The sequence below is a fragment of the Ambystoma mexicanum genome, chromosome 7p (genome assembly GCF_040938575.1).
Source record: "Ambystoma mexicanum isolate Mex_15411 chromosome 7p, UKY_AmexF1_1, whole genome shotgun sequence".
Taxonomy (NCBI): Eukaryota; Metazoa; Chordata; class Amphibia; order Caudata; family Ambystomatidae; genus Ambystoma; species Ambystoma mexicanum.
In genome coordinates this window covers 863,101,080-863,123,555 of record NC_090939.1, presented here as the reverse complement: position 1 = coordinate 863,123,555, position 22,476 = coordinate 863,101,080, and positions in this window count along the sequence as shown.

Sequence of the window (22,476 nt, the reverse complement as noted above, 5' to 3'; positions counted from 1 at the left end):
TTTCTTGGATGGGTAGGGGAAGTTTAGCTTTGTAATTTCGTTTTCCCTACTCCTGCTCCTTGACTTTTCTTGGAATCCATTCCATGTCTTCCCTTGCACTTCTGCATTTATTTCCCATTGATTATTAGGTGTGGTGTGCCTTTGTAATCATGTCATGGAGTATGTCAGCATAGGTTCTTCTTACTGGACCAATCATAGAACCATTCGCCAGTGAACTGGGTGTGCCTAGATGTATTACCTGAGTAGGAGAAAGCTCTAAAGGTTTCATCCTCTCAGCATGATCTGTAGGCATAAAAATGTTTTGCAAAATCTCCATGTGTGACTTCCTTTTAGAAACTAACCTTGGTTAATTTATCACAGGACCAGGTGCTTTTGTGTGTGTCTCTATGGTAGGAACAATCACATAGGGTCTCGGCTGCCTAGTAGTTGCCACATCTGTATCCTTCGTTTCTTGCACAGGAGGATACAGAGGAACTTTCACTTTACTTATGTCTACATAATAAGACATCGTACTGTGAGTGAAAGCAGTATTACTATGAACAAAATAAAGGTGTAAATTGTGCATAAACATGACCACTTAAAGGCATGGTCTAGTAAAAATTTGTATTGTCCCTATGGGTCGGCCATGTTTTTTTAAGCCTAAGTGGCTCGATTTTAGAAAACTTTCCTATGGACCTTACCCGAGTTTTCGTCCATTAAACGCATGTGAAAACAAGCACCAGGGAGCCGCCATTTTTCTGATAATCCTATCTTTTCCCCCATCGCCCTGGCTGATCTGCTTTTGCGGCACTAAATCAATTCCCCCGCCCCTGAGCCTGTCATCAGCAGACTCGTACCGCCCATTTCCCAACGCCAAAGCACGTCTCGTGTCAACATTCGCTGAGCTTCAGCTAATGACGTGTCGCCATGGAAATGGCAGGACGCCTCTTTCCTCAATTAGTATAAACAGACAGTTTCACAACACACAGCAGCAGATTTTCGATTCCATTCCTCTCTCTGTGTTACTTTGAGTATTCTGTGACTCGTTTCAGTGCTCTGGTCAGCTACCTTCGCCGCTTGTAGCCCGTGTGAACAGATACCAGTACCACCGCTATAAATTATTTTAGTTTGTTTAACACACAATGGCTACAATAATGCCCTACATGTATGAGCACGAGTATACCGAGGAGGAACTACTGGAAAGGGAAGCACGCGAAAACGATGGAGATTCGGACGGCAGTTGGCAGGACGAATCAACAGATGAAGAGCCTGGGCCTAGTCGAATGTTCGGCGTCTCCACCTGGTGCACATGCAATCGGTGCGAGCTAATGCCGACCGAGGAGGAGAACTGCTGCTGCCGAGAAAACTCGGGATGCCTGGCCTACATTTCGGAAGGCGAGCCACGACCGCAATGCATCACCGAGCTGCCAGACTTCAGGGCAGCCTGCCTCACACGGGCCGTGTTGAGAATAATGATGGTGCTTATGCACGAACTTCGCGCAACTGTTCATCCTCGTAATCCGAGTAACGAGTAAGTATACTCTGCTTGTCATGCCACTCCTATTTCATGTTCTTCTACTATATCCAAAATTACATCTACATATCATTGTAACGCATGTAAGTCGTTCAATAGTGTGCATTGTCTAGATAGCATTTGTCCGTGCAGAATGCCATTAGTTACAAGAATTGTCATTGACAACAAACGTTTATTAAACTTATCTTGGTCATTTAAAAACAGTTTGTTTCATTCCTTTTCACAGGTGGTACAGGCTGGTGGCCTATCGTTCCTTTACATGGTGGCTCCACGGGAGGCTTGGGCACCGCGTTCGAAGAGTGATACCCACCTGGGCCGTTCGTGCCATTAGAGAAACATTCCCGAGTGACAGCGGTCAGTACAGGGGATTTTCTCTCGCTGTGCTGCAACCTGAACTGTACAATGTTTAAAGTCTTGTATTTTTGTGTCATCAAAATAAGATACAAAATAAAACACCACATATATTTTAACAACGGTTGTTTCGATTTTTTAAATGAATCAAGTGTGTCTCCATTCAAGGATGGACGTCAGACATCTGTGCTCCGAATGGGTGAAGGTCTGGTCGCTGTGAAGCAGGGTGGTCACTATCTATCTAAGCTAACATAACATATTCTTGATAATGCATGCACTAAATAAAACTTGTTCAAAGTCTTTCAGTGGGTTATGTCTCTATAAAAGTCACACATATGTCTATGCTAACAATTACCATTGAATTATACAGGCCTTGGGTCTTGACCACTATAATACACCGGTTGAAGTGTGGGTCTGTGCTCACAAGAATCTCCGGTATGTGGCATTTGTTATTGATAAGCAACGATATACTATCATTGATTTAAAGATGCTATACTATATATTGATATAAAGGCGTTCGCGCCGGTGGAGGCGCGCTGGCATGGGGGGCTGTCAGGGGCGCGAAAGGCCAAGGTGCCAAACTACATGTACACTTCAAAAGGTGTCCCACGCCAAGGGGCCATCGGTCACATGGCCTCCTCAGACCCCGTGTCTTCAGCCAGGCCTCCCCTTGAAGCAGGCCGCCCCCCTGCAATCCACATAAGTGTGTCTCCATTCAGCAGTCTTCCTGTACCTTATCTGCACGCCCCAGGCCCATCCATCCCACCCCCCTGTATCAAAGGCGGTTTGCGCCGGTGGATGCGCGCTGGCATGGGGGGCTGTCAGGAGCGCGAAAGGCCAAGGTGCCAAACTACATGTACATTTCAAAAGGTGTCCCACGCCAAGGGGCCATCGGTCACATGGCCTCCTCAGACCCTGTGTCTCCAGCCAGGCCTCCCCTTGAAGCAGGCCGCCCCCCTGCAATCCACATAAGTGTGTCTCCATTCAGCAGTCTTCCTGTGCCTTATCTGCACGCCCCAGGCCCATCCATCCCACCCCCCTGTATCAAAGGCGGTTCGCGCCGGTGGATGCGCGCTGGCATGGGGGGCTGTCAGGGGCGCGAAAGGCCAAGGTGCCAAACTACATGTGCGCTTCAAATGGTGTCCCACGCCAAGGGGCCATCGGTCACATGGCCTCCTCAGACCCCGTGTCTCCAGCCAGGCCTCCCCTTGAAGCAGGCCGCCCCCCTAAGACCACGACATACATACGTCATTCATTCACAAACGCACTCCTGTTTCTAATACTTTATAAACCACTTGATATGTCTCATGAGAACATCTTTGTGCTTTGCAAGTCAACTCCTGAACGTGTTACCTGGCAACCACTGAGATCTACGCTAATCTGCTCGTCGTCGTGCTATCCGTGAACTTCTGTGACCGCTTAGAGCAAACCCATCAGTGTACTACCTGTGGCCACCCACCTATTCTCCTGCAACATACTGCTCTGCTTGCTGAATCCAACTGTTTGTTGGTCAAGGTAAGGCCATGTATCCTAGTCATATTTCGCAGATTTTTAAATTTCTATCTATTTGCGAGTTGAGTACACAATAGTGCTAGGTTCATTGGTCTCATTGGTATTGACTTGAGTTTCCATTGCTATGCTATCAATAGATCTATTTATTTTCATCTGTGTCTATTGTCATCGAATTGCACCCTTCGGGGGTCCAGTCTATAATGTAAGCATGTTTCCTTCTCGTGCAATACAGAACATCCAAGGGATGAGTCACATGTTCAGGTTTTAGTCACATCATTTATACATTTCTGCAACTTATGCAAATACTAAGCCGCACATAATGAACTGGTATAGTTCCTGCGACCAAAACAAAACTTGCATTGATCATTGTATGATTCATTTACTTTTGTATCAAATCTTTATTCTTGAAGATTGCATAATAATGTCGATATTTACTTTTCAGATTTATCAACAATGCCTGCCTGTTCGATTAGCGGTTGCCCTTCGAAGACCCATGCTAAATCTGAAGGCACTACAATGCATGTATTCCCGAAAACTGTTGATCGAATAAGAGAAAGGGTCAGACATTGCGGATATCCACTGGATGAGCTGGAAAGTAGAGTCCAACAAGTCTTACAGGACAAGAGGGGTGATCGATACCGCATCTGCAGCCGGCACTTTTCCTTGGACATGTACACAACATCTTGGGTAACAAAGAAGAATAAACGGCGAACGACACGGAAATTGCTCAAACGCTATTCCCACTCTATTCGTCCACATTCCGCCACCGGTGAGTCAAGTGTCCGGATTTAGCTTTAGGCCTTGCGGTAGTGTGTAGGTATCCGAACGGATTAATTGATATTGTAGGTGTTCTATCCCTTGTAATAATTTCGATATTGATATGAGTGTATAGTTTTTTGAATAATGACATTTACCAATATATTCTTTGTCGATTTCATAACCCACAAACGCAATGTATATATATGGGAACATGGAACTGTGCTGTATTGAGCATTTTACAAGTATTCTGTCGCCTTACATGGCTATTTATAATATTGGCATTTCATTATCAATCATTAATTTAACTTTACAACTTCTTGACTATCCCTTGAATCTGAAGCAAGAACATTCTACATCCTTGACGTGGTCGCAGTTATCAACCACTTCTAGCGCGTATCAGGTAATCTTACTAGGCTAATCCGCTACAGACCTGTTTTATGCATGTCAAGTAATATTTTTATTTTATCGTGTAATCATTTTACCGAATGTTTGGTTAGTGCTTTCCAATTGATATACACCTTAGTTATCGTCCACTGGTGTTTGTTTTCAGTTATAATTAGTGTTATCCATACTAATGCAAGTACTGTCTTTCAGGGAGATGCTGAAGCGTCCGCCACATCTACAACATTTCTAGATGTTCTTCAATCCAAGGTATGGATACTGACAGCTCCATCGAGTGTCATCATCAGAGCTGGAATTCTTGTCGTTTGATTGTTCTACACAATGTTTCATTCGTGGTTAGCCGTTGATATCTACCTGTGCTGTCGACCCCAGGTGTATGTTATCTTTTCACTATTGTAATCCTCACTAATGCAAGTACTATGTTTCAGGCAGTTCATGGCGCGTCAACCTCTGCACTTGATGCAGAGCCTGACATTCAAGTAATTCCAGGGGAAGTGGAAGCGGGACCATGCGTATACGAATTGGCGCAACAGCTTTCGGAAGTGCGCACTACATTTGCAACATCCATAGATATTCTTCAGCAGCACGAGGTATGGATAATGACAGCTCCATCATGCGTGATCATATAGCGTGATTCCATTTGCTATACTTTCTTCCCTATTAACGCAAGTGCTGTGTTTCAGGGAGACGAAGAAGCTTCCACTACAATCACAACATCCAATTTAGATGATGCAGATGTAAATAAATCGGAGAAATAAGTCGATGAAATGTGATCATATTTAGATTTTCCTTGATTCTTTTGGACAATGCATCATTTGTGGTTATCTCTTCATATGTACCTGTGCGTTTGACCCCAAGTGTGTGTTATGTTTCCAATATTGAAAACCATACTAATCCAAGTACTGTGTTTCAGGGAGACGACGGAGCTTCCACCACAATCACAACATCTCATTTAGATGTTGCAGATGTAAAGGAATCATTGAAATAAGTCGATGAAATGTGATCATATTTGGATTTTCCTTGATTCTTTTGGACAATGCATCATTTGTGGTTATCTCTTTATATGTACCTGTGCCGTCGACCCCAAGTGTGTGTTGTGTTTCCAATATTGAAAAGCATTCTAATGCAAGTACTGTGTTTCAGGGAGATGCGGATGCCTCCTCTCCAATACAACCATTCATGGCAGTCCATGCAGAGCCAGAGGTATGGATACTGACAGTTCCATCGAAATAGATCATCACTGGTCGAATACTTGTCGTTTGATTGTTGCACACAATGTTTGAATCGTGTTTGGCTATTGAGATGTACCTGTGTGTTCGTCCTCACGTGTGTTTTATGCTAACAATATTTTGATACATAGTAATGAAAGTACTATGTTTCAGGGAGACGATGGAGCCTCATTCCGTGCTGTCTATGCGGATACAGAAAATATAGTCGTTGCAGCGCAAGAGGAAGGGAGGACATGCGGAAACGAATCAGAGCTACAGCGTGCAGATGTTGAAGGTCGAGTCAAAAAAGTTGCAAGGAAAAAAAAACAAAAAAAGGTTAGTTACAAACAGTTCATAACTTTAAAAAAATGTTTGTGCTGGGGACTATTTTATGTTATTTTCCAGTCAATTCTACTACACTCCATCTTGTGTTTAAACTGAACATCCCTTTTCCAATCTCTCCTCCAGTTACCCGTGGGTGTCAGAACTATACACACACAGACAGTGAAGCGAATGAGAGATGTGGCTTGCCAGACCGTGTACACTATGGAGGAACTATTAATTGAGGCGAGGCGTGTTCAGGCTCGAGATGCTCATGTCCAATGGCCAGAACATGAATTAACTGTGTTTGGAGACTACAGCAAAGTTGCATTGGACCATAGCTACAGTGCGACCGCACCACCACAAGAAGATGTTATTGAATGTATTGAAGATAGCTCTGAAGTAGTTGCAGATCAATTTACACAATCTAAACCCACCAAAAATTTGCCACCAAAAAACCTGTCGACATTGTTTTGTTCTCCCATCAATGTTGAAGTAATAGATGTCGAAATGACAGAGAATGAACCAGCCGCAGCATCCATAGATGCATCAGAACTTGATATCAGCGATATTACTTTCCAATGTGTTGAAATATCCACAACGTCACAGGCCGAAACAACGTTGACGCAGGATGACAGTCTAATGAAAGAGAGCAAATGCATTGTATTCGACAGTTGTTTGATGGAAAATATAAGTATGCTGAAATGTGTGCATTCCACTAGAGGGAAAGTATGTGGGAAGCCATTGATTAATGTGACTCGTCAAATAAAAGGCAGTAACGTCAAAATAAATGCCGCCTGTAGATTAAATCATAGGTTCTCATGGTCTGCACAACCGATGCTGGGGAAACTGCCAGCAGGTAATCTACTGTGTGCAGCTGCATCACTTTTTAGTGGCTCCAGTTTTAGAAAGTTAGAGGCTTTCTTTCAGTTTGTGGGACTCCATTTCATTTCTAAAGCACTGTACTACATATACCAACGTGATTATCTGTTTCCGGCCATTAGTGATGCTTGGAAAATTGAACAATTGTCTCTAGCAAGTACATTCGAAGGGAAACGTTTCAGGCTAAGCGGCGATGGACAGTGCGACAGCCCTGGATTTTCTGCCAAGTACTGCACCTACCACTTTCAGGACATGGATAGTAACAAAATTGTGAGTTCGGTGGTCGTGCAGGTAACACAATGTACATCGTCAGTGGCCATGGAGAAACTAGGATTCATAAAATCAGTGGAATATCTACAATCAAGGGGAATGCACATCGACCTCATAGCCACGGATAGACACGTTTCAATTGCCAAGACAATGAGAGAGCAGTTCCCACATATTAAACATCAATTTGACGTATGGCATCTTGCTAAATCAATCAATAAGAAAATCTCGGCTGCAGGGGAAAAAAAAAGGTTTTGAAAGTATTTTGCAGTGGTCACATTCTATCACCAACCATCTTTGGTGGAGCTCAAAAACTTGTGAGGGGTCAGTGGAAATACTACTTGAAAAATGGCGGTCACTGATGCACCACTGTACCAACGTTCACCGCTGGACAGCAAATGAACATTTCCACCAATGTGAACATGGCCCTTTGTCCCCAGAGGAGGCACGGAAGAAGAAGTGGTTGATTCCATCTTCACCGACACACAAAGCCATTGAGAAGATTGTTTTCGACAAAACTCTATCAAGAGATTTGAGAAGACTGACAGAATTCTGTCACACAGGAGATTTGGAGGTGTTCCACAATATGTGCCTAAAGTACAGGCCAAAGCGCTTGCATTTTAGCTTTCGGCGCATGAAACATCGCACTCTACTAGCGGTCTTGGCCCATAACAGCAATGTCGGACGTGAACAATCTAGGACTAGGGGTAAAGTAAGGATGCCTCGCTACACTAAGGTGTTTTCAAAATGAAGTAAGCAATGGGTGATCAAAGCAGTCTATGATGAAATGCAGTTCGACTTTGTGAAAGGCCTTATTGTTGCTGTGTTAGAGAAGCACAGATATGGAATTTTGGACGTTTCTGTGCAGAGCAGTGGTCCATTGCCACCGAACATTGCGACTGTGCCATGCCCACCCGAAGCACAGCTGATTGTGAAGTACAAATCCCGGTTTAAATAATTGCAATACGATTGTCTTTTTGTAAATAAATGTTATTGTACAGTGTACCTGTAAACCTAACCCCTACCTTCACCATCATGGGTGGCGAACAAGCTGGGTGTCATCTTTGAATTCTCTCTATTCACCTCACATATGTGTATGTATATATTTTTCTCATGTCTCATCTCATGTAAATGTAAATGCTGTGCACTGTTAACGGAGGGAAGGCTTGCGTATTGCAAATAATAAAACAAACAAACAATACATCTCACTTTTAACTCAACTCCTGTGGTACTTTATACTTTCCCTGACCTTCCGCAAAAAATGAAATGTCTCAATTTGGGCTGCAAAGCTCGCAGACAACGGGGAAAAAATTGGGGCACTTAGAACGCGCCAGCCAAGCGGACCGTGGCATTTGGGAGAGAAGCCAGTTCGCATTTGCACATTGAGGCGCACTACATAGACGGATTCTAAACTTCAAGTTCTCAAGATGCCTATACTACGTGATGTTGCAAATAAAGAATGCGAAGGACAGCGCCCAGATGAGGCCCACAAGTCGCACTGGAAGTATAAGGGTCTATTGTTTTTTGACCTTGAGACAGGGACCATGCCGAAAGAACTACATTTGAAGGGAGTGCGCAATAACGTAAGAGACGATAAGGCAGAAAATTCAGAAACTAGACCGAGTTTCATTTTAGTTCAGTATACGAAAAATCGTTGTCAAGAGCACGGTCCGTTTTACAGACTGCATTACGAAGAGACACAATGGAAATTTCAAATATAATGTAAGTAAATCTTTACACGCTTTTATACCGGAATGAAGATTTAATGAATGGATGCATGAATAAATGAATGAATGAAGAGCTAGGAAAATCAAGTAAAACGTGTTCGTAGTGGGCACATGGGCATGCAGGTCCACTGGTCTCACCGATCTCGGTCCTTGGCCCAGCCACTTTTCCCTGCACTGCCTACCTGCACTACGGGACTGTCTCTGTATCCTTCAGCCCCTTCTCCCGGCATTTACCTTGCACTTGCCACCAGCTGGCCCTATTATTTAATTTGTATTCAACTAACCATGTACAGCCCTTCCCCATGCGCGATCAGAAAGACACCTGGCCTAGTAGGATCGTTGTCTGTCTGCCCTTGTTCCCCACCTGCCTCGTCACGCCTAGAAACACTTGAGTATAGGCGCGTTACAAATGCCATATCATATCATTCCTCACGCATGTAGACTAACTGTCGTTTATCATTGTGTGTTGACCTCGATTTATCTCGTTACTTTTCGCATTGATTTTAGAGACGAACATACTCCATTGAACTATCCTTGCAAGCAAATAGTTTCTGATCGGCCGTAATAAATAAAATGAGTAATATTAATGAAGTTCGGCTAGCGAGACTAATTATAATTTTTTTGTTTTCATAACAGGTATTTGATCCCATTCTGCCAATGCCATCTGTTTGAGACACTGGCGGATGGATTCTTCAGCAGACACCTGCAGCTTCGTGTCAACAACTGGAGCACGATCACCATATTATGGGACGATCGCCAAGGGCCCACATGCCCTTACGCTGTACTAGTGGCTAGAAGCAACATATCAACCTTTAGGCTGGACTAGTGCCTAGTTGATGGAGCAGCCTTGCGGTTCACCGTGCTTCCAAAGTGATTCTTTTTACAAAAATGAACACCCTGTGTACCATAAAGAAACAGCGCGTGACTCAAGATGAAATGGAACAGTTATTGCGGATACAGATAAAAGAAAAGAAATGGCTTTCGGAGTTCATATGGCAATTGCTGAATATTCTCTAAACATTTAATGTCAAATAAATGTACTTTACCGAATGTACCGTCTTGCGGTTTCATTTTAAAGTACAGTTTCATATTCCGAATTGTGGCGCGCTGTGTTGTGAGTTGATCTGTGTTGGTTTCCGGGTTCTGTGTGGAGTCGCGCAGAAGACGACTGGGCGCGTTTGCCTACGCAGCACAGTAACGTCACGGAGAGAGATGGGGAATATGAATGTTTTGATAATGTCAGGGGCGGGGGAATTGATTTAGTGGCGCAAAAGCAGGTCAGCCAGGGCGATGGGGGAAAAGATAGGATTATCAGAAAATGGCGGCTCCCTGGTGCTTGTTTTCGCGTGCGTTTAATGGACGAAAACTCGGGTAAGGTCCATAGGAAAGTTTTCTAAAATCGAGCCACTTAGGCTTAAAAAAACATGGCCGACCCGTAGGGACAATAAAAATGTTTACTAGACCATGCCTTTAAAGCAATCATTTTTAATACATCGTGGACGTCTGTCATGATCTTTCATAATGAAGTTGCTACTGATGCTGCCCATATTATGTTTAAGGAAGGAAAAAGTATTTTTAATGGGGCAACATCATGCACTTTTCTGGAATCTGCGGAATCGGCTCAAAAAGTTCCTGGATCAGTTTTAGCAGACTGACTATACAATAATGTACTCAAAATATCAATAAATGCCCCGAATTGGCCTCCGGCCATATGACATGAAGATTTTCTTTCAGCATGAAACAAAAGTTCCTCACTCGGAAAATCTTTCTTGATCTTTTTCCTTGGAATTTTCACTCCGTCCTTAAGGTTCTCTTGGAGTATCCATTCACTTAATTGATGATGTCTTTCAATATTCCATTGAGTGCTGCATCGTTTCTCAGATCTCTCAAGAAAGTTCGGACATCGGTTTGTCTCCCAACAAGATGTGGGCACTCCTCTATCAGATAAAGAAATACTGTACTGGCTAGTCTATGAGCATTATCCGGTGACTGGGGCATTTGTGTTCTTCACTCTGAACTCAGCAAGCTGAAGGATCTGTTCTATTATATCTATGAGCAACCTTCTCACAATTGGGCAATTTTTTGGATCTTGCAAGAACAACTGAACATTAGTAGTTCTCCCTGTAAAAACAAGGAAATATCGAGGCTGAGTACCACAAAAGGAAATACACCAATCACGGGCTAGAAAGATTCACAGATCTTTATTCTGTACAGTTACAAAGAAACACAGATAGCTATCTGGCTCTCAACACCCCGCAATGAGTACCAGCCCGTCAAAGAGAGGAGAGAGTGTGCTGGACATTAGAAACATTTGTGCTTTTATACAATTCTGAGTAATATTGTCCAGCCTCTCTACATGTTAATAATTCATGGTCTAGAGTTCGTGCCTAGTTCACATACAGCGTATACAATAATATGCAAAGGATTACATAAGTTTGCATTTCCATGAAGACACAATGTCGATGTATGTTCTCAAATCCTGCAGCAAGCACGGTTTGTTGTCTCCTCACAATTGCATTCGACCTGTGTCCACGCTCGAGGTTTGCTTTATATTGTCCCAATGTTTATACAAGGATGAGGCTTGTGTGCACAGACAATACTTAGATGACAGTTCATATGGAGCGCAAGGTCTCTTTACCCAGTCTAAACAGTCGGTTCTTCGACAGCCTAAACATTAACAGAACTCAAAGATCAGGAGGCTTGGTTGCAAGTTGAAAACACAGTCCACCATTTTAGAACAGAAGATGTACAAACAGAAATCAAAATGGCGGATGAATCTAAAATGGCGGCGAAGTCGATCCAAAATCGGAACCTTGAAACGCGGTTTTCCTTATAAAGCGACTAGGCTTAGGCCAATATAAATCAAAAGGAGGCATAGTATGATTTCCCGTTTAACAAACCCTCCTTTTGGCCTAAGCCAAGTGCTAAACTAAAAACTAGTCGCTTTACGAATAAGTCCACGTTTCAATGTTCATACATCCTGAATCACATTCATCAGATATATCAATCACCATAAAATCTGCGGGGGAAATTTCCTTCATCACAAATTCGTTGGTCATTCTTTTCGGTGCGTGTACGTTTGGTCCTAACGTTCCCATTGTCAGAAATCCGGGAACCTGGTTCCGCGTTGACCCGTCGTGAAGAATATATTTCTTCCTACCAATGTGATTCTCAGGAGTACGAAAGGACAGTCTAAGAATCCAATTGATCGGAAGATGGTGTAGAGTCGTTGGGATCGTAGAGCTGAGCGGCCCGCAACTTCCCGGTAGATGATGGTTCCAGGTTCCAGCCAACGACTGCAGAATATTATACTGATTACAATCAAATACACCCCTTTCAAGAGAACACGTAACAAAATCTCAACAGACTAACCTGCAGAAAACGGTTTAACCAGAAGTGTTTCATGCAAGAATGTCCTCTATACTGGGGTACTCTGGAGACCAGAAGAAGAGAAAAGACAATCAGTACCAGAGAATGAGTGGAAGAAATAATGGTAAGGAAAGGTAGGTTTCTTACCCTTTTTTCCCTGGAAGTGAACGTCCCTGGCAAAGTCCTTCTTCTTTCCTGTAGGAACAGTGTGATGGTATCTGCCCTCTGTTCGGTGGACCAAACAATCCAAGGTGTAAGAAGTCACTAGTCCAGCAACCACCTATTCCCGCCGGCACGAGGACGCCTAAAAGGTGCTCAGGAAGTCTCTAGTCCAGCACCAAGCCTGTACCCGCCGGCACGAGGACGCCTACAGCACCCTGGGGAAGGACAGGGAAGGGATTGGAGAGGGAAAAGGAAGGAAGGAAAGAACGAAGGTAAGAGGTCTCCCAAGCTTCGAGGTCCGATTTCGACAAAACCAAATCACTAGGCAAGAATAATCCATAAACAATCCGAGGTCAAGATACAAGAACAGGTAAGGATAATCCAAGAGCAATCCAGTAAACGTAATCCGAGATCAAACAAAACCACTAAATCTGAGCAAGAAAAAACCGCTGTCACTATTGGATCAGAAGCAGCGAGAAGTGGGCGCCAGATCATTAAGTACTTGAAGTACCGGCACCAAGATGGTCACGTGACCCAACACGTTTTCTATCACGTGGAAGATGCTGCGTCCACTGACGTAGTCTCCATGGCAACTTCCACGTGAGGCGTCGGGAACGCAGTTCCCGACGCAAATGTGTTCCGTGCGTAGAGCGTGGATACCGCAAGCCCGCCTTCTGTATGGTGGTATAACGGGACAGAAGCTTTTGGTGAGGATGAGACACGTGAACCGCAGGGGTGATACAAGACCTGGAGCGTTTTCTGACAGTATCCTCCCCCAAAGGACCCCCATGCCCCCGAGAGGCCAAAAATTGGGAAACCAACAACGGGGCATGCACATTCTGCTCCGGTTCCCATGTCCGTTCTTCCGGACCGTAACCCTTCCAGTCCACTAAGAAATACCTGGTACCACGAGAAACCCTGGTATCAAGAATGGAATTGACCTCATACTCCTCCACCCCTTGAACCAATATCGGAGACGGAGAAGCCGGTATCCTGGTGCTGTCTACACAAGGCTTAACCATGGACACATGGAAAACCGGATGTATCTTCCAAGAGTGCGGAAGTTCTAATTTGACCACCAATGGACTCAAGACGTCCTTTATAACATAAGGACCTACAAAACGTGGCAACAAGCATCGTCGACCTGGAATGCGTAGGTTCTTAGTGGACAACCATACCCGTGTACCTGGAATGTAGACGGGTGCAGGACGGCGATTCCGATCCGCGTACTTCTTCGCCTGTTCTTGTGCTTGTTTCAGATGTTCCAGCACCCTATCACGGACCAGAGACAAATCTTTGATACAAGATTGAACTGCCGGACAATCCTCAGGTAGATTCCAATCAAGAGGAAGGGTGCGTGGGTGTTGCCCATACAAGGCATAGAATGGCGATGTTCCCGTTGATGAATGGCTGGAATTATTATACGCGAATTCCGCCAAAGGAAGAACTGCTAGCCAGGATTCCTGATGTTGAAGGATGAGACACCTGAGGTACTGCTCCATGGTAGCGTTAACCCGCTCTGTTTGACCATCCGTCTGGGGATGGAACGCTGTGGAACACCGTTCATCTACCCCCAAAGAGAACATTAGATGCCTCCAAAAACGCGACGTGAACTGGGACCCCCTGTCAGAAACCACAATCTCAGGCAACCCAAAAAACCTGAAAACATGTCGCAAGAACAACTCTGCCAGCTTAGCAGCTGATGGCAGGCCTTGGCAAGGCACAAAGAGAGACATTTTAGAAAAGCTGTCAACCACCACCCATATGGTATCAAACCCATCAATCAAAGGCAACTCCACCACAAAGTCCATGGTAATCATCGCCCAAGGTCTGGCTGGCACTGGTAATGGTTGTAATAACCCCATAGGTTTCGCTGAATGGGACTTACACTGGGCACAGATGGCGCAGGTCAAGATATATTGCGAGACGTCTCTTCGCATGGAAGGCCACCAACACCAGCGTTTGAGGAGTTCAAGAGTTTTCTGGGAACCAGGATGCGCTGCGATAGCAGCGTCATGACACAAAGAAATAGCTGTACACCGGGTATCCTGATCAGGCATATAAACTCGACCCTGGACATAAGGAAGACCATGCAGAATATCCATGTTATAGTCTGCCAGTTCTGTGGGCTCTTTATCAACCCAGTTCTGGAGCGTTGACTTCAAAGTGGGTTGTAGAACACAACTACAGACCACTTGTGTAGGTAATAACAAAGACCCATCCTGTGGACGTGAACCATCATTACCCAGGCTTCTGGATAGCGCGTCCGCCTTGGAATTCAAGACACCTGGGCGGTAAGTCAAACTAAAGTTGTACATGGAAAAGAATTCATGCCAACGGGCATGTCTCGCAGTGGTGCACGTCAGGGACTGCAACGCCAACAGGTTTCTGTGGTCAGTAAAAACCTGGACCGGTAATTCCGTCCCAAGGAGATGATGACGCCAGATCATAAATGCGTCTCTTACGGCCAACAATTCCCGTTCAGTAACGGTGTAGTTACGTTCATAGGGCGTTAATTTGCGCAAATGGTAGGCGACTGGATGCAACTCCTTGGTATCAGCGCAGGTTTGGGACAAGACAGCCCCTACCGCGACATCCGAAGCATCAGCTTCGACAACGAATGGACGTTTGACATTTGGGTGTAGCAACACCGGGGCTGTAGTGAACGCGGCTTTTAAAGACTCAAACGCTATTTGGGCGTTATCGTTCCATAAATAAGGTTTCTTGTTACTGGTCAATTCGGTGAGGGGTGCAGCAATCGAAGAGAATTGTCTAATGAACCGCCTGTAAAAGTTCGAAAACCCCAGAAATGATTGTAACTCCTTCCTTGAAGTTGGTACAGGCCAGTTTAAGACAGCTTTCACCTTATTGCTACTCATCTGCACTCCTTTATTGGTGATGTCATATCCAAGGAACTCGACCTCACTCGCATGGAATACACATTTTTCCAGTTTGACAAAAAGACGATGCTCCCGCAAGCGTTGTAAGACTTGTGAAACATGACGTACATGATCTTCCATGGATGGAGAATAGATGAGTATATCATCTAAATAGACAATAACGAATCTGTCGATCATGTCGCGTAGAACGTCGTTGATGAAATTCTGGAATGTGGCCGGGGCATTGCAAAGCCCGAATGGCATCACCAAATACTCGAATAGGCCATATCGTGTCTTAAAGGCTGTTTTCCACTCATCCCCTCGACGTATCCGGACCAAATTGTACGCACCCCTTAGATCTAATTTGGTGAAGAATTCTGAAGACCCTAACTGATCCAGCAAGACAGAAATCAACGGGATCGGGTATTGATTACGGATAGTACCTGCATTGAGTTCCCGATAATCAATACAAGGTCTTAAGTCCCCCTCCTTCTTGGGTACAAAAAAGAGCGGTGAAGCAAATGGAGAGTGAGAAGGCCGAATAAAACCTAACTCGAGGGCTTTATCCAAATATTCTTTAAGGACGACTTCTTCCTTTTGTGTAAGGGAATAGATACGTCCCGAAGGTGTCTTGGCATCCGGTTTGAGAACAATGGGGCAATCATAGGGCCGATGAGGCGGCAGGATCTCTGCTTTCCCCTTGTCAAAGACGTCCTTATAACTTGTGTATTCGACAGGTAATACGGTGTTAACAACAGCTCCGATTGTAACCACAGAGTTCAACAACGCCCGACTAGGAGCTTCAGGTACTTCATACATGGACTCTAGGGAACTGCAGGATCGAGGGCGTTGCTGAGCACTGAAAGCGATAACCCCGGTCTCCCAGTTAACGACCGGGTTATGAAGCTTGAGCCACGGTAAACCCAGGATGAGTTTGTATTGCGGTGCCATAATGACGTCAAATGTGATGATTTCCGAATGCTCGGCGCCAATAGTTAACAACAACGGAATGGTATGTTCAGTAACAAGCCCCGAAAGTAGGGTTGAACCGTCAACCGCATTGACTACCTCCGGAACACTTTTTGACAACAAGGGAATACCCCATTTCCGAACGTATTGGGCATCAATGTAGTTACCGGTTGCCCCTGAGTCAAGAACAGCTGCAGAACTCCAAGGAGTGACCTGATCGTAACTCAACATGACGTCAATGTAAAAAGGCGTGGACAACGAGGAACCCTGCAGGGAAGAGCTCGGCGTAGGGGTTCCTTCTACGACCGGGCCTTGGCGTTTCCCGACTTGCGGGGTCTCTTTGGACATGCACTAAGCAGATGAGTAGAGGAACCACAATAAAAGCACAGATTGTTCCGTCTACGATGTTCTCGTTCTTCTGTCGTTAGCGGGCCCCTAACTGCCCCAATTTGCATAGGCTCGTCACCGCCAGAAACAGGGATTGGGGATATAGTGGTATTGACCGTAATCATTCTCTTCTCCCCCTTTCTTTCGGTACGTCGGGCATCAATCTGGAGTACTAGATCCAAGAAATCAGAAAAGGACGTAGGAACCACCGGAACCGTAGCTATGGTATCCTTTAACGTATCCGACAGTCCTTTATAGAACAGAGCGGCTTTCTTATCTTCCGGCCAACCAGTTTCAGCCACCAACTGATTGAACTTAGCCAAATACGATAATAAAGGAGTGTCCCCCTGACGGAGATTCAGCAATTCCAGATCCGTGGCCTGAGTCTTGTAGCGAGTATCAAACACCCTCGTCATAGCACTGATCAATGCATCGCAGTCGAACAACAGCGGACTGCCTTGTTCCAACAAAGGATTCGCCCAAACCGCGGCCATACCTCCAAGGTTAGATAAGACAAAGGCTGCTTTAGTAGTCGCATCAGGAAACGAGGTAGGCCGACACAAGAAATGCAGTCTGCATTGGTTAATGAATGTCCGAAAGGATTTTGGATCCCCAGTAAACCTTTCTGGGGGAGCAAGCGGGAACTGAGCGGCCATGTACACATGCGTAGAATCAGGTCTGACCGAAGGCCCTGCCTGACCTGAAGCGGAAGCGGAGGCCAAAGATGGTATTCCTGTAACCACTTCCCTGATACCGGCTTGCATTTCATCAATGCGCCGGTGGGTGTCAGCCTGGGTGGCCGTCATATCGGCACGTAGGTCGGCCACTAACTGAACCAAAACGGCCAACGGGTCATTCGCGGCATCCATAATAAGGCTTCTGATTCTGTCAGAAATCCGGGAACCTGGTTCCGCGTTGACCCGTCGTGAAGAATATATTTCTTCCTACCAATGTGATTCTCAGGAGTACGAAAGGACAGTCTAAGAATCCAATTGATCGGAAGATGGTGTAGAGTCGTTGGGATCGTAGAGCTGAGCGGCCCGCAACTTCCCGGTAGATGATGGTTCCAGGTTCCAGCCAACGACTGCAGAATATTATACTGATTACAATCAAATACACCCCTTTCAAGAGAACACGTAACAAAATCTCAACAGACTAACCTGCAGAAAACGGTTTAACCAGAAGTGTTTCATGCAAGAATGTCCTCTATACTGGGGTACTCTGGAGACCAGAAGAAGAGAAAAGACAATCAGTACCAGAGAATGAGTGGAAGAAATAATGGTAAGGAAAGGTAGGTTTCTTACCCTTTTTTCCCTGGAAGTGAACGTCCCTGGCAAAGTCCTTCTTCTTTCCTGTAGGAACAGTGTGATGGTATCTGCCCTCTGTTCGGTGGACCAAACAATCCAAGGTGTAAGAAGTCACTAGTCCAGCAACCACCTATTCCCGCCGGCACGAGGACGCCTAAAAGGTGCTCAGGAAGTCTCTAGTCCAGCACCAAGCCTGTACCCGCCGGCACGAGGACGCCTACAGCACCCTGGGGAAGGACAGGGAAGGGATTGGAGAGGGAAAAGGAAGGAAGGAAAGAACGAAGGTAAGAGGTCTCCCAAGCTTCGAGGTCCGATTTCGACAAAACCAAATCACTAGGCAAGAATAATCCATAAACAATCCGAGGTCAAGATACAAGAACAGGTAAGGATAATCCAAGAGCAATCCAGTAAACGTAATCCGAGATCAAACAAAACCACTAAATCTGAGCAAGAAAAAACCGCTGTCACTATTGGATCAGAAGCAGCGAGAAGTGGGCGCCAGATCATTAAGTACTTGAAGTACCGGCACCAAGATGGTCACGTGACCCAACACGTTTTCTATCACGTGGAAGATGCTGCGTCCACTGACGTAGTCTCCATGGCAACTTCCACGTGAGGCGTCGGGAACGCAGTTCCCGACGCAAATGTGTTCCGTGCGTAGAGCGTGGATACCGCAAGCCCGCCTTCTGTATGGTGGTATAACGGGACAGAAGCTTTTGGTGAGGATGAGACACGTGAACCGCAGGGGTGATACAAGACCTGGAGCGTTTTCTGACACCCATAGCCTGTGCACAACATCCCCCTAACATTGAACATATGGCAGGGAGACATTGTATACAGCAACAACAGAACAACAGAATACCCAGAATTATCAATAAGACTGACAGAAGCTTATATCCCCAAGAACGTAAGAAGTCCCAGAACCAAGTACTAAGATCCCAGTTTCCTTCGGGAACATGTACCTCTGAACTCAGGACGTGCAGATTTTGTATCGCCTTAAAGATGGTTGGGGAGGAATCTGGAACGAAAACACAGCAAGTGGACCCCACTAATTTGCATACTCCACCACGCTCAGCCAAGATGACGTCTAATACCATTCGGTATTCGGTTTTGTAGCGCCATTAATCTAATTGCCTTTTGCTCTAGAGTCATGTTATAGAGTATGTCAGTGGTCCGGTTGATGGTTTTCTCCAGTACTCTTGCTAGTCTCCTGATATCCTCTGAATTCATGATCTGCCCCAAAAAAGGCACAAAGGATTTTGCTACATCGCCCAGAACTTGTGACGGAGTATTGCTGTTCTTGTCCCGCCTAGGATGAGCCCTAGAGATTTCAGTGGTACTGGCTACATATACCCCAGGTAGCAGAATTCCTAAATAACAAGTTCCCTGCCAATCCCTAGGTAGCCATGGATAAGCTTCATTACCGCAAATGAAGTAAACAGGTTCGCCTACATACAAAGGTCTGTCCTCACTGGTCAAGTTTGCAACACTAGTGCAACCCTTGAAATCATCCATTGACTGAGTACCATTCCTCTGTATGCAGAAAGAAACTGAGTTTGGGCTATGGTTAACAGTGTAGGAAGTTGGCGTGGCATCCCTATTGCCTATAGGAGCCATCTTAAAAGAAATCAGAGATTGAAAAGGTCGGGACAGTCTATCAGAAGGCCTAATAGAAGCAACATTAAGCTTGCTCCTATTTGCGAAGAGTGAGCATCCCAGAGGTGTTAGGACCCGCCTTTCAAACTCGTTCAAATTCGTCCCATCAAAGTTCCCTGAGATGCTATCATTCCATCGGCCAAAGAATAGTGCCCGTAGAGAAGCATAACATGCAGTAGTTAAAGGCAAAGGATGAATATACCAGCCCAACCCTTTTTCCCCATGTTGCGGTAAATGAGAGCAAATCCAGCAGTTTGTCCTGTTCAAAATGGCATGAGTTGCGTTCATTATAAGCAGTAGTGTATTATTGTGATAACTCTTTCTATGTTGAGAGTCCCTAGGAGATAGAGTGTGCAGGTGCACAAAAGGTGTAGATACAGTAGGAACATTCTCAGTAGGCAAGAATGTTTCAAGTGGGCGTACTTCTTCCATGTACCAAAATCCTAAGGCAACTAATACTATGAAACTGGTTAACACAATTACAAGAAGACAATACATCTTGAAAGACAATGTATTTGATTGTCCATTGTCATTGTTGGCCACGCACGCGATTGTCTGTACCGCACGAGTAGGATCGATAACAGGCATTGTTCCTTAAAGCTCTTCTACGATACATTCCTGCGAAAATCTCCATAGTCCGTTTGCTGGTGATCCCCTGATCGCGTTTTCTTAGTCTTTCCCAATCCCCAGCCACCTACTTTCCTTCAGTGCAGAAAGTGGCAAAGGACAAGCTCTGTAACTATTTTCCTGTGGGCACAGTCATATTCATGCAGTGTGACTAGTGCCGCGGACGCAGATTGTACCTTGTGACTCCTGGTACTGTGTGATCTGCGAACAGTGTTGTTGCTTCCTAATGGAAGTGATGAATTTGCAGCAGAGCCAGACAAAGGTGCAAACGAATATGCAGAAGAGTGCGGAGATGGAGCAGCAATTTCACCAGGCCCCACGGGCTCAGGGAGTGTCTCCGAAGCACCCTCAGTTCTGCTCAATGCTGAATAATCGCTGGGAACAGAGCAAGTAAGTTTCTCCTTATCTTCTTCGTCGTGTGGCAAATGCAAAGGTATCCTCTTGACATGCGAGGCATGGATCCAGTGGTGCTTCCCTTCTACTCGTACAGCGGTCTGTGTGACCAATAGGACCTGGTGGGGCCCTCTCCACAGCGGTGCGAGACAGGATGCTCTCTCAAACGATTTAATCAGCACCCAGTCACCAGGTCGGATGCTGTGACCTGGCCCCTCGTATTTGGCTGGGAGGCCTTCTCGCACCTGTTGATGAATCAAATACAGATTTTGAGTTAACCGCTCACAATATTCAGAAAGAAGTACATGCTCTTATATCCCTCAAAGCCCTAGGTTTAGGAATATTCCAAATGTTAGCTGGCCTCCCCATTACCACCTCATACGGGGAGTATACACTATCGGTAAGGCGTCCGGCCATTTCAAATTGGTGCCGGCACAAGTTTTAGCGAGTTTGTTCTTCAAGATCCCATTGTGCCGTTCTACCAACCCAGCACTCTGAGCATGTCTGGCCAAATGGAACCGTTTATCGATCTGTAATCCCGCACATATTTGTAGGATTACAGCAGCGATAACATTTGGACCATTATCCGACCAGATGACCCTTGGCAAACCAAACCTAGGATAATATACCTTAAGCATGGTTTTTGCCGTTGTCATTGCTTTGGCATCTTTTACAGGAAAGGCTTCAACCCATTTACTAAAAGCACAAATAACAACCAGGACGTATTTCAGGTTATTACAACACTCCATTTCAATAAAGTCGAAGTGAATTACCTCAAAAGGGACAGAAGGTGGACCAAAACTACCCCTTAGCGTCAATGTGCCCTTTCCCATATTGTGCTGTAGACAGACCATAAAACTCTTGACAAAACACTCAACAGTTTCGGGATGTTAACATTTACCCAGACAGTTTCTAACATTTTGCAAATTTTCCTAGTGCATATGTGAGTGGGACCATGAGCCATTGAAACCATCATAGTGATGTACGCGTGTGGCAGCACCCATTTTCCCTTCAAGTTATCCACCCAGCACCCATCATCATCCAACCTCGCCAAGCCTTCGGCGCATTGCTTAGTTTCTTCTAGAGTGGCATCAGCTTGGATATTCTTTATAGAATCAACACCTTCATCTATAGTACAGACATTTGTGGATTCCCTTGTAGTGTACATATCTGAATAGAGATCAGTAGCAGTTTGTTTGGCTATCTGGTCAAAGAAAGCATTCCCTTTTCCTACATCATTTATGATTTTCTGATGTGCCGCGCACTTCATAATTGCTAGCTGAGTGGGAAATGCAAGCGCTGAGAGTTGCTGAACTATCAAGGTGCCATATTGGATCTTCGTTCCATGTGAGGTCAAGAAACCTCATTCTGCCCAAAGTCTACCAAAGTTGTGAACTACCCCAAAAGCATACTGACTATCAGTATATATGTTTACTTTAAGCCCTTCAGAAAGTTCACAAGCTCGAGTCAATGCAATAATCTCTGCGGCCTGCACGGAGTTATGCGAAATTCTTTTGGTTTCCACAATGGTGCTTAGTGTAGTGATGGCATAAGCAGCAGTGGATGTACCATCTGGAAGTTTGAAACAAGAGCCATCGCAAAACAGCTCCCCTTGTGGATCGCTCAAAGGTGTACCTTTCAGATCAATCCTGCCTTTAGTTTCTTGCTCTGTGGTATAAAGGCAGTCATGTGACATTTCATCACTGCAAGCAATGTCTTGCGGAAGAGGTAATAATTCAGCCGGATTTAGTACACAACATCTCTTAATTTTGATATGCGGTGCAA